The 16,418-nt window shown below is 46.7% G+C and overlaps 1 protein-coding gene and 1 long non-coding RNA gene across 2 annotated transcripts in view; one reads left to right on the plus strand and one right to left on the minus strand.

Annotated features, from left to right (window-relative positions):
- The window catches only part of LOC110162157 (uncharacterized), a 54,765-nt gene that overhangs the window by 19,271 nt on the left and 19,076 nt on the right, over positions 1-16,418 (plus strand). The gene's annotated exons all lie outside the window — the stretch shown is intronic.
- LOC129407616 (uncharacterized) lies at positions 11,626-12,637 on the minus strand. The gene is made up of 3 exons (XR_008631632.1): positions 12,415-12,637; positions 12,195-12,241; positions 11,626-11,876 (listed from the first exon to the last, which is right to left on the minus strand). It is a non-coding gene; the product is annotated as an uncharacterized LOC129407616 (long non-coding RNA).

The raw sequence follows: 16,418 nt of genomic DNA on the forward strand, positions 1-16,418 counted from the left end.
GGACTAAAACAGGATTTAACCAGGACTAAACCATGCCGCTGGACCTCCCAACCTAACGCTTGATCGTGGGACTGAACATTTTGTCCGGCGCAGACCTCTGCTTTGTGGAGCTCGTCGGTGGGAGATTTGGTGACGTCTGTGATGATTTGTGATGATTTATGAAGCTGCTGGAAACACGCGACACACATTTACGTAGAAAAACATCAACTGGAAATCCCGTAAAAAAGTTCTATCCTCCAGTTGAGTGGAGCCGGGATCAGTAGGAGATCGGCGAGCGACTTCGTGTTTGGAAGGCGGCGGATAGTGCGTTCGCTGTGTCCATGTATATAAACAGTTTATGACCAGAACAAGCTTCATCTGATCTGCCCCGTCTGTGTTAAACATCATCAGCCTCTAGAATGTTCCAGTGAGTGCCCTTTGACCTTTGCTGTGCCCGAACAGCTTGGTGTTGGCGCTGGCTCCTGGAGGCTGGTCGCTGTAGCTCAGGAACCCGAAGCTCGGCGGCTGAAACAGAGACAGAGGAGAGGATTTGTGGAAGTATTTATCAACTTTTATTCTTATTTTTATGATTAACAAGTGAGTTTAAGGATGCACTCACACGAGGACTTTAGGACCAAGTGCAGATCGACCCTAAAGCTCCGGTACGTTTGGCTCGTCGGTGCGAGCGCCATCAACTGTGGGAGTTTGGCCCGGTCGGAGGAGGTGTACGGGAGCCGAGAGGGGTCACAACAAACGCCAACGCCGCGACAAATACAAATGTGACGACACAAAAAAAGCCACAACAAACCAAAAAAAAAAAAAAAGACAACACTCCAAAAAAAGCCACAACACACCAAAAAAAACCAACACCACTCCAAAAAAAGCCACAACACACCAAAATAAAACAACAACACTCCAAAAAAAAGCCACAACACACCAAAAAAATCCACAACACACCAAAAACAAAAAAACAACACTCCAAAAAAGCCACAACACACCAAAAAGAGCCACAACACACCAAAAAAAAAATAAAATAACACAACACACCACAGCCGTATTCTATTTTAATGCAAACGCCGCAACAAATACAAATGCGACAACACAACAAAAAGCCACAACAAACCAAAAAAAAAGCCACAACACACCAAAAAAAGCCACAACACACCAAAAAAAAAACACCAAAAAAAGCCACAACACACCAAAAAACAACAAAACACACAAACACACCAAAAAACAAACACACAACACACAAAAAACAAAACAACACAAACACACCAAAAAAAGCCACAACAAACCAAAAAAAAAAAAACCCCAAAAAAAAGCCACAACAAACCAAAAAAAGCCACAACAGAAATGACCGCGGGACTCTATTTTAATGCAAACGCCACAACAAATACAAACGCCACAACACATTAAAAAGCCACAACACATTAAAAAGCCACAACAGAAGTGACCGTGGGACTCTATTTTCCGACGGACCGATCATAATTTTTTATGATCGGTTATTATTATTATAGTAATTTATTGTTTTATCATTATTTGTTTCACGTTGTAGTTCTTCTTCTTCACTTGCCGCTTGATCGGTCCGTCGGAAAATAGAGTCCCACTGTCACTTCTGTTGTGGCTTTTTAATGTGTTGTGGCTTGTTGTTGTGTTGTGGCTTTTGTATTTGTTGCGGCGTTTGTGTTTGTTGTGACCCTCTCGGCTTCTGTAGGTAGATGTGGGACAGAACACAGCACAGAGTTCACGTACATGTTGATGTTACTCATACGATAAAAACGATAAAAACAGTGAATAAAGTTGCTCCAAAACACACGGCGAATCCGCGCTGTGACTGTGACAGAGACAATGTCCTCAAAGCTCCACTCGGTTTTTATCTCCAGAAACTCACAGAGGAGCGAAGCGCAGCAGGACTCACATCTGTCCCATTGTTTAACAGATATTTCTGCCGCTGGACTTATTTTCTCTGCTCCACACGTAAACAAACGGCGCCGTGTGATGACGTCATCGCGGCTCGGTTCGGTTCTGCAGGTGTGAGTGCAGAACATAGAACCCACAGAAATCTGCACGGTTCTAAAGTCCAAGTGTTTGGAACAGACTGTAGAAGAGTTGAGTTGTAAGTTGAGGCTGGCAGTGGATCCACATTTGTAAAAAATGAGTTAAAAAAAGGGAATCAGGGAGAGGTAGTTCTGTTTTTAGCTACAACTGTAGATTTTCACTCGATCAGAAATCTTTTGTCACAGTGGTTAAAATTGTGACGCAGACACTTGGTTTAACAGTAGTTCATTTGTTTACCTGTTGCTATGGTAATGAGATTAACTGTTCCCTCGTAATGACACAGGCTCCTGAAAAGGTTTTCTTTAAATTAGGGCCGGGCACATTAACACGTTAACTTTGCGTTAACTAATTAAGTCATTAACGCCGACAATTAGTTTAACGCCGTTAATGCAGTTTTTATTATTTATTTATTTATTTATTTTATTATAAATGTCTGTTTCTCACTGGCTTTTATTTTGAAAAAGTCCACCGCGAGCGTTTCTTTAAGTTTGACGTCTTTTCTTTACACTTTTTTCACTTTTTTCTGACCACGTGAGATGCAACGTGTCCGAGCCTCCGCGAGCCGCAGCTCCGGCCGCAGGTTCGGCCGCGGCTCTGGCTCTGGCCGGACCAGCCGTGGCTCTGAGCTGAGCTTATTTCTTGAGTTCAGTGCTGGAGTCACTGATTGACCCAGATACAACTGGAAGAAAAACTGTGATTGGTCCATTTCCATTCCATTATATTAACCCTTTGTTTCCAAGAAATATCAGTCCAAGTTTATAACACTGATGTAGAAATTATTACTAGTGTCGTGTTCATTACTCACAGCATAAAAAATATTCAATAAATATATTAGTAGTACAAACGTCCATTCAGTATTTTTTCTTGAGTCTTCACTGAACAGGTTCTGAGGTTTCCCTGTGAAAGAAATGTTCTGTTTGCACAACAAACGTTTGGCTCTTTCATTTACATTTCCAATAAAAGACACTATACTCTACTTTTTAATTCATTAATTGGTTTTGCGTATAACATGCGATTAATCTTGATTAATTTTTTTTTATTTTTGCCCAACCCTACTTTAAATCCGTTATAGTTTTTTTCTTGAGTTTTCAGATTTAAAGCAGAACTAAGTTAATGAATGTTTCTGAAAGAGCCTCTGATGGTTCCATGTGACATTTTGAGGTGTTTGAAGGGAACACTAGCGCCCCCCGCTGTCTCTGGGAAAAAAACACACATGCAACTTGGTTCCACCGACCTGGTGTGAGCTCTCAGGGCTCAGTGCTCGCGAGAGCCAAATTACTTTACAGCACTTCAACAGACACATGTGACCGAGCTGCGACACTCCCCTTACTGACGCTGTTCTCAGATCACTGCAAGAATAAATATCTGTTGTTTATTTGTGAGGTGTCAGTCGTGGCACAACCAGCTCAGAGACAGAGGAAACTTTTGTCCAAGGAAAAGAAAACCTGACTCTGACAGAGCTCGAGCTCACAGGACTCGATGAGTGCGTTTACATGCACATCAATAACCCGGTTATGATCGAGTTTTTTGAGTATCCCGGTTTCTTTCAACGGTCCGATACAGCGAACGCATCACTGCCGAAGCTGCACCTGTCCACCTGTCAATCTCACATTCTGTCCTCCCCTCCCTCGAGAACAAGACCCCGAGATACTTGAACTCCTCCACTTGAGGCAACTTTAACCCAGATGTAAAATCAACCTGAACGTTTCACAGTGTCGCGTTTGTGTGGATCAACCCGTCTGGAATTTGGAGGGGGATTTAGAATGATATTATTTATTTAAAAAGTAAAATAACATTACCCAGCTGAGTGTAAGCGCTGGGGAGAGGATTTATGACAGTGCATTTTCACCAGTGACCTGTTGGGGGAGCACTACCGCTGAAGTTACTTAGTTCTGCTTTAACTTATCGAGCTGTGTTTCTAATGTGTGCATCGTGTCACCATGGAGACTAGATATTCCTTAGACATAAGCAGTGGTACCATATTCCGGACGGATCGAAGCATCGGCTGGAGCGTGCGAGCCAGGACTCCGTTTGAGTCGTCGATGCGACTCATGTCACTGTCCCCGTTAGCGTCTATGTACATGTGCTCCAGACCTGTGCGCACGTTGAGCTCCACAGGGGCTTTGTACACGACGAACCTGAAGAGAGAAGATCACAATTAAACACGGCACAAAAGAAAACAGAACAAACCAGAAAGAAGGGTAACGCTTTCTCTTCTCATCCAAGAGGCTTTATCAACAGTCCACTCACTGCACAGCTCCTCCTTTGTTAAAGCGGTACGTGCTCCATGCTGGTTTTCCTTTTAGTACTTCAGACCTCAGTCCGTCAGTGTCTTTGAGGATTTGAGGAAGTCTCTCCACCTCACGCCTGGTTTACACTGACTGCAGGGAGGCTTTGGGGAGCACTGTGAGCAGGTTAGTCTCAGTTCTCTTTCCTCGCTTCCTTCTCCTTGTTCCTCAGTTTTTCAGCTGTCGATCAGATGTGTCCTGTGAAGTGTTGTCCCAAAGAAAACCGTGGAAGGAAGGAGTGAACCTGAGGGAGGAGTCAGGAGCAGACGTCAGAGAAAAGAATCAAACTGAATTCGTTCTCAGTGAGGAGTTCAGATCCTCTCTCCTCCCTCTGTCTCCTCTGTGGGTGGGACTTCCTGCAGAACTGAGGAGAGGAATCAAGGAGATAGAAGCAAGGAAAGAGAAATGAGACGCTGCTTTGGAGACTCCTCTTGATGACAACACAAATACAAATCCCCTTTATTAATTCTGTACATAATTCCATAGACTCTAGCGCCATCATAGACTGTATAAAGAAGTGTTCTGAGTGTAACGTCACCCACGGGACACTGGAACACTGGACCAGCTCTACACTCTCCATCAGGTGCTCCAGGGTTCATGGGAGTTTGCTAAACCAGCCCACATGAGCTTTGTGGATCTGGAGAAGAGTCGACCGTGTCCCTCGTGTGGGGTCAGGTCCCTGAGTGACCGGAGCAGGAGCTGTGTTCATTGCTGCAGTAAGTCAGACCTGTTCCCGGTGCATGTTGGACTCCGCCAGGGCCGCACCTGTCACCGGTTCTGTTCATTGTTTTTATGGACAGAATTTCTAGGTCTGCTGTTCACAGATGATGTTGTCCTGATGTTTCTCCACCTGCAGGTGGTGGAGAGTCTCTGCCTCAAGTGGAGGAGTTCAAGTGTCGGGGTCTTGTTCTTGAGTGAGGGGAGGATGGAGCGAGAGACTGACAGGTGGACAGGTGCAGCGTGAGCAGATTGACAGGTGGACAGGTGCGGCGTGGGCAGTGATGAGTCTCCGTTCCTCCCCTCACCTTTGGTCATGACCCAAAGGACCAGATCCACAATACAAGAGACACAGATGAGTTTCCTCCTCAGGACGTCCAGGCGTCTTCCTTAGAGACAGAGTGAGGAGCTCGGAGTAGAGCCGCTGCTCCTCCACGTGGAGAGGAGCGTCTGAGGGGAGGACGTCTGTTCTGATGTCTCCTGGACATGTCCCTCAGGAGGTGTTCCTGTCCCACCGGGAGGAGGCCCCGGGGAAGACCCAGGACACACTGGAGGGACGATGTCTCTGGACTGGACTGGGACACCTCAGGTCCCACTGGAGGAGCTGGAGGAAGTGTCTGGGGTGAAGGAAGTCTGGGAGTCTCTGCTCAGACTGATGCTCTGAGACCCGACCCCAGAGAAGAAGAACATGGATGGACGTCACTCACAACATTCAGCTCCAAATGAAGCTCATCGAGGCCTGCAGTTCTCTTGGCTAATCTGGAGCCAGGGCCAGACTGAAAATTCAACCGTATCATAGTAACTAAAGAGCCAATCAGGAGCGAGGCTGTTGAAGGTATCACCTCTTCCCACCGCTGGTTTAGCAGGGAGTGTGTGTTCAGCAACGCTGTCAGTCAAACCTGTTGCTAACTCTAGAGAGCGCGACCTCGGGGAAAGTAGATGCTTTATTTATCTGTTATTAATGTTCATCTTGATTTATGGATTAAACTGATCAATAAAAACACGAGGATCATGTAGAGCGTTTTAATACAAACATTTTAAGACCAAAATGACGAGTCTAACAGCAGCAGTTACAGAGAGAGGAGCCACAGTTTCTCAACAGAAAGTGGACTGGAGTGGAGCCGATGGAGCTGGAAGCGCGCCTGTGCTCACTTCCTGTTTGGGATGCGGCTAGTGCGTTAGCTATGTCCATTTCTATCCAGTCTGTGAGACCCACAGGCCGCACACCTCCAGTACAGTGTAGTGTGTGACTCACCAGTCGACGTCGCCGCCGTTGGCGTCTTTGCAGCTCACGTGAACCGGAGCATCGACAGCAGAGACCTCAGCGCTCCAGAACAGAACCAGACTCACGGAGACCCACCACATGATCCCTGCAGAGACACAGACCCAACATGATCCCTGCAGAGACACAGACCCAACATGATCCCTGCAGAGACACAGACCCAACATGATCCCTGCAAAGACCCAACATGATCCCTGCAGAGACACAGACCCAACATGATCCCTGCAGAGACACAGACCCAACATGATCCCTGCAGAGACACAGACCCAACATGATCCCTGCAGAGACCCAACATGATCCCTGCAGAGACACGGACCCAACATGATCCCTGCAGAGACACAGACCCAACATGATCCCTGCAGAGACCCAGACCCAACATGATCCCTGCAGAGACAGACCAACATGATCCCTGCAGAGACCCAACATGATCCCTGCAGAGACACAGACCCAACATGATCCCTGCAGAGACACAGACCCAACATGATCCCTGCAGAGACACAGACCCAACATGATCCCTGCAGAGACACAGACCCAACATGATCCCTGCAGAGACACAGACCCAACATGATCCCTGCAGAGACACAGACCCAACATGATCCCTGCAGAGACCCAACATGATCCCTGCAGAGACACAGACCCAACATGATCCCTGCAGAGACACAGACCCAACATGATCCCTGCAGAGACCCAGACCCAACATGATCCCTGCAGAGACACAGACCCAACATGATCCCTGCAGAGACCACAGACCCAACATGATCCCTGCAGAGACCCAACATGATCCCTGCAGAGACACAGACCCAACATGATCCCTGCAGAGACACAGACCCAACATGATCCCTGCAGAGACACTCTTCCTCCTCAGAGACACAGAGAGAATATACCCCATCATCAGAAGTTTGGACACTTTTCCTTCTTTATTTCCATGATTATTTACACAGTAGATTCTCCCGAGGCAGAAGTGGAGTCACATTTTATAAAGTGTGTTGGTTTTATTGTCCAGTTAAACATCGACATGTGTAGAAAAAACAAAAAATGTGTCTGTTTGCTGCAGGTGTTCCAATCAGTGGGAGCAGGTAGAGGGCGCTCTTGGAAAAAGGATCAAAACTTTAAATGGAATCCAGGTGTTCCAAAGAAGCAAAAAAATCACACAAGGAAAAATATGTAGTTAAAAGGCCTTTATTTAAAAGGACAAGGCCGACATGTTTCAACCCATCAGGGCTTAGAGTAAAAAAACAGCGCATGGGTGTGGCCTTAAAGTAAAACACACCAACCAATACATACATCATGAATTTCAGACTTCCGGTCATCGCACAATCCAGTTTGTTTTCCCAGTGGGACGTGTCTATTGTCAAAGTCGATCTTTTCAAGTCTTTTGAACCATTTCACTTTTGTTTCTGGTTCTGATATTGTCATATTTTAGTTTTGGGATTCGGACATCGTAATTGTTGTGGTTGTTGGATCCAAACAGCAGAAAATGACTCGAGAAATGTGTTTGTGAACTTCATAAATGCAAAAGTGAATCAGATGTGTGTGACTCAAACCTCCGTTCAAACTGTTTCTCTTCCCAACGGAATTGAAAAATAGTGAAAGGTGAAGGTGATGGGCAGGATTGATCCACAGGAAGAACCAAAAAGGAAACATTTGTCTGACTAAGAAATCATCCCGAGTTTACAGAGAACATTTTGTATGTGGAGCCACGACAAAACTAAATCTCGCTCAACCTCGGTTATGAATTTAAAAAGTCGACACCAAAGTGAAAGTCTCCAACTGTTCACCAAGAAACACCTTCCACTGCAAAGACCAAGACGTGATGTTTGTGTAAAACCACAAGAACAAGAAAGTGCAGCTCAGTCTGTTTGTCTTCTGCTCCTCTACATTAACAAACCGGATTTTGTTTTGTCGTGGCTCCACATACAAAATGTTCTCTGTAAACTCGGGATGATTTCTTAGTCAGACAAATGTTTCCTTTTTGGTTCTTCCTGTGGATCAATCCTGCCCATCACCTTCACCTTTCACTATTTTTCAATTCTTTTCGGAAGAGAAACAGTTTGAACAGAGGTTTGAGTCACACACATCTGATTCACTTTTGCATTTATGGAGTTCGCAAACAAATTTCTCAAGTCGTTTTCCGCTGTTTGGATCCAACAACCACAACAATGACGATGTCCGAATCCCAAAACTAAAATATGACAATATCAGAACCAGAAACAAAAGTGAAATGGTTCAAAAGACTTGAAAAGATCGACTTTGACAATAGACACGTCCCACTGGGAAAACAAACATGGAGGTTTGATGTTCACTTTTTTAGAGGATCCTTCCCAGTGTGAATTGTGCGATGACCAGAAGTCCAAGATTCGTGATGTGTGTGTAGTAGAACAGCAGAGACTGGAGTTGATTAGAGGCAGACAAAGCAGGTGTAAGACCAACAGCTGTTTTTTTAATAACTGTGTTTTAATAAATAGATATCGCCCACTCCTAGTACCTGTGCTAAATATTAATCATAGTTTTACATGAGTTAAGTGGAAGTTTGTGGGAAAAAGTTGAAAAGAAAAGTACAAAAATACAAAAAGAAGTTGTAAAACCCCAAAGAAGAATCTCTGAGAGCTCAGGCCAATTAAACACAATCAATCAATGAACCTGCCCACGGACGACAGGTGCAAATGAACACGAGCTCCAACCTGGAACAAACATCTGTCCTGTCCAGGTTCACGTCGACTCACTGTCCCTGTGTCATTAAATAAACTAAAACTAAACTAAACTAACTAAAACAGAATCCTTCTTCCTAAAATTCCATTAAAAATGCAGAAACAATTTATGCACCAGAAGGACTTTTAAACCTTCATTAAATAAAATAAGTGTTTTTGTCTTTTAGCTGTATTAGTTGAATCAGAACTGTTGTGTAATTTAGACAAGTTTTCACCAAAAATAAAAAGTTTTTTGATAGAATCTTAAATATAACGTACCTGATTATAATATAATGATCTCGTACGCACATGAAGTTTACATCCTGTACATGAAACAGAACATGAACTCACCTGCTTTGTCGTTCATCACTGCACCGTCCAAATCTGAGCGGTGGAGTAGATGTGACCCGGATGCCCTCCCGCCTCCGAGGAACCGCAGCAGACCTGTGACCGAGTCCAGAAACCGTCCTCCCCTCGGAGCAACAGGAGAACTCAGAGTCAAGTTACACAAACATTTGAGACTTTGGAGCTTTTGCAGATTTGCCATTAACTTGTATTGATCCTTTGTGGTGATTCTGCGGGTGGGAGTTTGACCAAATAATAATGTGTAGATCACACAAACATTCATGGACTCTGAACCTGGGCTGTCCACCTCTCCAAGCAGCTCACCAAGGGATTCCTGAATTCTTTGTATTGTGCATAATAAGTAGAATTTGATAAATGACGGAAATGTGTCATTTTGATACTTCACTTGGTGCACTGATAAATGGATAAAGGTTTATGTTTTCTAAGCGTCTAAGATTCGCCGTGGCTCTTATGTTTAGTTAAAAAAATCAATTCAGTGACATATTGTGATACTTCACTGCACAATTCTCAAATCGATTCAAAATGGATCCAAATAGATTCAAATTAATTTAGTTACATTCATTATTCTCATGATTTAAATGATTATATTTCATACAGTTGTGTTTTCTTGAAGGTGCAGTTGACTGTGTTATTACAAGTAAATATTGATAAATCTCAGTACATCATCCAGCCGACAGGACTGATCAAAAATAAAAATATAATACAGAGGCTCATTTTGCCTCTGAACCTGGAGCAAAGACTCTGGTCTGATCCACTTTAAAACAACAAACACGAACATTAAAACAAGTCTATTCCTCCTGACTGGCCTCTGCAGCTTCAGGGTTGTGGGTTTGATTTCCAGCCCTGATAATTTATTAAAATGTGGCCTCCAGCCTCTGTCTGTCACATTCAGACTCAAAGATGTGAAACGTTGGTCACTACAGAAACCGAGTCAAACTGGACTTTTGAGAGGATCAGGCAGGAGCCGCGCTCAGTGTGACGCTGTTACACAAAACACTGACAAGATTAAACTTGTAACTTATTAAACTTGTGCAGAGTCTGTGCAGACACCAGGAGCTTCTGCGCCCAGAAAGAACCAAAACAGACACGTGTGAAACTGCAGACTCTGCTCAACTTTACCCACAAACTACATCATGTCACTGTCAGTTATTTACTGTATTTAACAGAGAAACTACCAAAAAAAAAAAACACTCAACTTTATGTACTGGTACAAAACTGTCTGAGCCAAAGTGAAGAACTGTAAGATCTGCTTTAGTATCAGTCATTTATTTGATCCATGTTAATCCCACGGCAGCAGAGTGGTCGGCTGATTTTGTGGCTGCTTCACACAATGAGCAGTTTTTGAACCTTTTTGTGTCTTTTAACATCACATCATCCCCAACTAAGAAGTGCAGCAGGTGGAGATGCACAGGACACAAGTGAGGGATTATTTTTCACACCGTATGTAGAAGCAAATGTGGCAGAAGATCCTGCAGACTGAATATTTAGAGGAAATGGACCATTTCATCACCAAATGAAACACCGGAGCAGAGAAAGAGTGAGGTTTTTCCTGTTGTGTTCACCTGGCGCCCCCTGGAGGCTGCTGTGATGCTGCAGACACAGAGGAAGGACACTTTTGGCTCTTCCTCTCCTCAAAGTGCCCTGACACAGACCTGCTGACCCTCCTCCTGTTAAAGTGCACTCAGACCTTCGACTGGGACACAAGGTGACTGAGAAGTGCAGTGTGATGTTGCTGCAGCCAAACTTGAATTTTCCTCAGGATAGTATCTCTGTCTCTCTCATTCAAAGTCAAAATTTAAACTCCATTATGTCTTGTTATTTCTCTGTTATGTTTTCATTTTGGAACAAATACAGTTTTTGCCAGAGGAGTTCACTGACTCGTCTCTTTCACCAGAGTCACAGAGTCACCTTCTGTCCACAGTCTAAACCCTGGAAACAGAGGCTCAGAGAAGGACGAGGAGAAGGTCCAGATGTGGAACAGTTCTCCATCAGAGGAGACGTCATAGAAGGACAGAGCTCCAGCCTCAGAGTCCAGGAACAAGGCCACTCTGCCACAGGGCACACCCTCTTTAACACAGGGCAGGCCATCTTTAACACAGGACACGCCCCCTTTACCAGAGGACACGCCCCCTCTCTCTGAGCGACAGCGCACGGGGAGTCGTGTCGAGTTGCTGTTGTGAGTGACGTAGTACTCTCCACCGCTAAAGATCCTCAGACTCCAGGAGTGATCGTTGTCTCCAAACACACACTCCCGTCCCTCTCCTCTTCGTCTGATCTTTCTGTAACTCACTGCTATAAAAACATCCCCGCTCCAGTCCACCTCCCAGTAACAGCGCCCCCTCAGGCCAGTGCAGCTCAGGACCTGAAAGTAGTTTGTGAACCTGTCGTCATGATCTGGATACTCCTGCTCCTCCTTCGCTCGAGTCACAGTCCGATGGTCCTCAGACAGAAGCAGACGTCTGTGAGCTGAGTTTGGGTCCAGAGAAACGTCACAGGAGTCTGAAACACAAACACTTCACCTCAGTCTTTTGTCCTGACTGTTTAGTACAGGGCACCTGCCATAAACAGTATTGGACACAGTGTCTCAGACGTTTGAGAGGAAAAGTAAAAAGAAAGGCTGATCAACACAGTCGTTGCTTGTACAGTTCTTTTGAAATCCACAAATGTAAATTTAATATTTGTAACTTTCCAATGAAGGAAAACTGGGTGAGATTTGAACCATTTGAAACAGAGTGAATGACCTGAGTGAATGACCTGAGTGAATGACCTGAGCTGTTCTCTGCACTTTACTGTGTGAAGGAAACAAAACAAACTCACACTTCCTCAGACCTGGAACCATCCAGCGCTCTCCAGCAGGATCCAACCTGAAACACACAAGTCCAGTTTAGACCAGACCAGGACCAGACCAGGACCAGACCAGGACCAGACCAGGACCAGACCAGACCAGACCAGACCAGACCAGGACCAGACCAGGACCAGGACCAGGACCAGACCAGGACCAGACCAGGACCAGAGACTAGGACCAGTGCAGTCTCACCTGACAGACAGCAGGGGGCGCTGGTCCTGTAGAGCGGTCAGGAGCTCGGCGGAGGGTCCTGGATGGTTGTAGCTCAGGTCGAACTCTCTGAGGTGGGAGGGGGCGGAGCTCAGAGCTGAGGCCAGAGCAGCCCCGCCCCTCTCTGAGACCAGACATCCAGACAGCCTAAAGACACAGCATTACACTCATGTGGACACAAGGGGGCAGAGTGCATCATGGGAGCGTCTCACTGAGCGTCTCCAGTCCTGCAGGGGGCGCTCTTCAGTCCAGAACACAGCAGCTCCACTCCTGAGTCCTGGAGGTCGTTGTGACTGAGATCCAGATGTGTGAGACTGGAGGAGCTGAGGACTGAGGCCAGAGGAGCACAGCTGTGAGGAGACAGACCACAGCCACAAGACTGAGGACAGAGAGGACATTAGAGACTAGAACTCCACAAGAGTTTAATACAGTCTGAGGACAGAGAGGGACATTAGAGAACTAGAACCTCCACACAAGAGTTTAAATACAGTCTGAGGACAGAGAGGGACATTAGAGACTAAAACCTCCACACAAGAGTTTAAATACAGTCTGAGGACAGAGAGGACATTAGAGACTAGAACCTCCACACAAGAGTTTAAATACAGTCTGGACTCACAGGGCTTTGGTGGAGGCTCTGACCACCGGCAGCAGACCCAGGAGAGCGTTCTCTGAGGCCTGGTATTTCCTCAGGTCAAACTCCTCCAGGTCTGAGTCTGAGGACAGTAAGATGAAGGACAGAGCAGACACTGAGCAGGAGACATGGTTCCATCAGAGAGGTATCTCCTCATGTTCTTTCTGTATCTCCTGCACCAGACTTTGGTCGTTGAGCTCGTTCAGACAGTGGGAGCAGTTCAGACTTCTCTCTGCAGACAGACCCTCTTCATCCAGCTTCTGTTTGATGAACTTTACTGTCTCCTGATTGGTCGGGTCACTTCCTGTGTGAGTCAGCAGACCCTGCAGCAGGTTCTGATTGGTCGGCAGAGACAGCCCCAGGAGGAGCGCAGGAACAGGTCCAGGTGTCCGTTTGGACTCTGTAAGGCCTGGTCCCACAGCAGAGCGGTAGAAGGTCTCAGGGTCTGGACTCTCAGAGGAGTGTGGTGTCTCCAGCAGGTTCTCTCCAGAGCTGTAGAAGGTCTGATGGACGTGAAGAGCAGCCAGAAACTCCTGCACACTCAGATGGATGAAGCAGTAGACCTTGTCCTGGTACAGGCTGGCTCCTCTCTAAAGACCTGTGTGAACACTCCGGAGTACACTGAGGCCGCTGCAGCGTCCAGCCCACACTCGCTCAGGTCACTCTCGTAGAAGATCAGGTTTCCTTTCTGCAGCTGCTCAAAGGCCACTTTTTCCCAGAGACTTCACCATCTCCCTGGTCTCTGGAGTCCAGTGAAGGTCCTCCCCTGATCCCTGCTGATACTTGATGTTCTGGACTTTGGCCTGCACCACCAGGAAGTGGACGTACATCTGTGTGAGAGTCCGGGGCAGCTCTGGTTCTGTTTGTTCCAGAAGCTTCTGTAGAACTTGGAGAGGATCCAGCAGAAGATCGGGATGTGGCTCATGATGTGGAGGCTGCGGACGCTCTTGATGTGGGAGATGACGACCGTGGCCTGGTCTCTGAACCTCTTCCTGAAGTACTGCTCCTTCTGGGGTCGGCGAACCCTCGCACCTCTGTCCATGGAGACGCACTCAGCAGGGATCTGATTGGCCGCGGCGGGGCGCGTGGTTATCCAGAGGAGAGCGGAGGGAAGCAGGCTCCCCCTGATGAGGTTCACAGCAGCACGTGCACTGAGGCGGACTCTGTGGGGTCGCTCAGGACCCGGGTTGGGCCGAAGTCCAGAGGAAGTCTGCACTCGTCCAGACCGTCAAGATGAAGAGCACCTGGAGCTGTTGGAAGCTGCACAGATCTTTGGATGGACTGGAAGTGGTGCAGCAGCTCCACCAGGCTGAACTGTGTGTCTCTGAGCACGTTCAGATCTCTGAAAGTGAAGGGGAACAGCAGCTGAGGTCCTGTGGGCCCGGCTTCAGCCCAGTCCAGACAACTTCTGAGTCAACACTGTTTTCCCCACGCCGGCACGCCTTCGTCAGCACTAATCTGATTGGCTGTGGTGAATGTGGGCGGGGTTTAAAGAGCTCTTCACATGTGATGGTCTCTGGAGCGGCCGGTCTCTGGACCCGTCTCCACGTGTCTGACCTCATGTTCTGGTTGACCTCTGAGGCCCGCCTCTGTGATGTAGAGCTCTGTGTAGATCTGGGTCAGGGGGGCGGAGTCTCCTGCTTTAGCACCGCCCTCAAACACACGAACTGAACTCTGCTGCAGATCACACTTCAGTTTATCTCTGAATCCAACTTTTACTCCCTTTAAACACACAACAAGAGTTTAGAATGTCAAACATGTCACATATTTCATACAGGAAGGAACTGACACACGGGGAGGGACCTGACACACAGGGAGGGCACCTGACACACGGGAAGGGCACCTGACACACGGGGAGGGACCTGACACACTGGGAGGGCACCCGACACACGGGGGGCACCTGACACACGGGAGGGCACCCGACACACAGGGAGGACACCTGAACACGGGAGGGCACCTGACACACGGGGGGGCACTGGGAAGGACCTGACACAAACCGACACACGGGGAGGGCACCCGCACACAGGGAATACAGGAGGATGGGGGGCATCTGAGGTTCTTACTGTCTCTCAGGCGCTGGGCAGATGTTCTGTCCATCCTCTTCAGAAGTCCAGGGTGATGTTCAGAACCTCTCTGCTCTCCTCCTCCTCACTCTCGGAGCATTCTGGGTAATCTGAGGCCAGGAGCCTGTGGAGCCTCTGCAGCTGCTGTTGGACAAACCTCAGGACCTGCTCCTCCAGACCTGGAACCACACACTGTGTGAAGAAGTGTTCTGGTGTGTCACCCACAGCTCAGCTCCAAATGAAGCTCATGGAGGCCAGCACTTAGAGCGGCTCATCTGGAACCAGAGCCTCAACAAACCATGATTCTGTTATGAATTATTCTAGACATTTTTTTCCACTACAGTCGAGTCCTCACCTCCTCACACTGTGACGAGCTGTGAACATGACTCAAGTGTGTTTTTGTGATATTTAGAATTAAACTAAAACATACATAGAGCTGCACTTTACATTTAGAATTAAACTTTACATTTAGAATTAAACTTTACATTTAGAATTAAACTTTACATTTAGAATTAAACTTTACATTTAGAATTAAACTTTACATTTACACTGTAAACTGTGACACTGATCTGAACATCTGAGAAAAACAAACATCGTCACAAGAAACAGATTAATTTACACATGAACATGTGTGTGACACGTGTGTGTGTGTATAGTGTGTGTGTGTCTGTGTGTGTGTGTAATGTGTGTGTGTGTGTGTTTGTGTTCAGACCTGGAAGATGGAGTCCAGCTCCGCCTGAGGCTCCTGACCAATGGGAAAACTCAGATCCTCGTGTCTGTCGACCAATAAAACCACAGTCCTGTTACATCCCATTTGCCTGGTTTAGTCTGGTTCAGTCTGGTTTAGTCCTGGTTTAGTTAGTCCTGGTTCAGTCCTGGTTTTACTGGTTAGTCCTGGTTTAGTCCTGGTGGTTTAGTTTAGTCCTGGTTTAGTCCTGGTTTAGTCCTGGTTTAGTCCCTGGTTTGTCCTGGTTTAGTCCTGGTTTAGTCCTGGTTTAGTCCTGGTTTAGGTCCTGGTTTAGTCCTGGTTTAGTCCTGGTTTAGTCCTGGACCTGGTTTAGTGGTTTAGTCTGGTTTAGTCCTGGTTTAGTCCTGGGTTTAGTCTGGTTTAGTCCTGGTTTAGTCCTGGTTTAGTCCCTGGGTCCCTGGTTTAGTCCTGGTTTAGTCCTGGTTTAGTCCTGGTTTAGTCCTGGTTTAGTCCTGGTTTAGTCCTGGTTTTCCTGGTTTAGTCTGGTTTAGTCTGGTTTAGTCCTGGTGGTTTAGTCTGGTTTAGTCCTGGTTTAGTCCTGGTT

This window comes from Boleophthalmus pectinirostris, unplaced genomic scaffold (genome assembly GCF_026225935.1).
Source record: "Boleophthalmus pectinirostris isolate CB_2022bp ecotype Guang Dong unplaced genomic scaffold, ASM2622593v1 HiC_scaffold_1, whole genome shotgun sequence".
NCBI classification, from domain to species: Eukaryota; Metazoa; Chordata; class Actinopteri; order Gobiiformes; family Gobiidae; genus Boleophthalmus; species Boleophthalmus pectinirostris.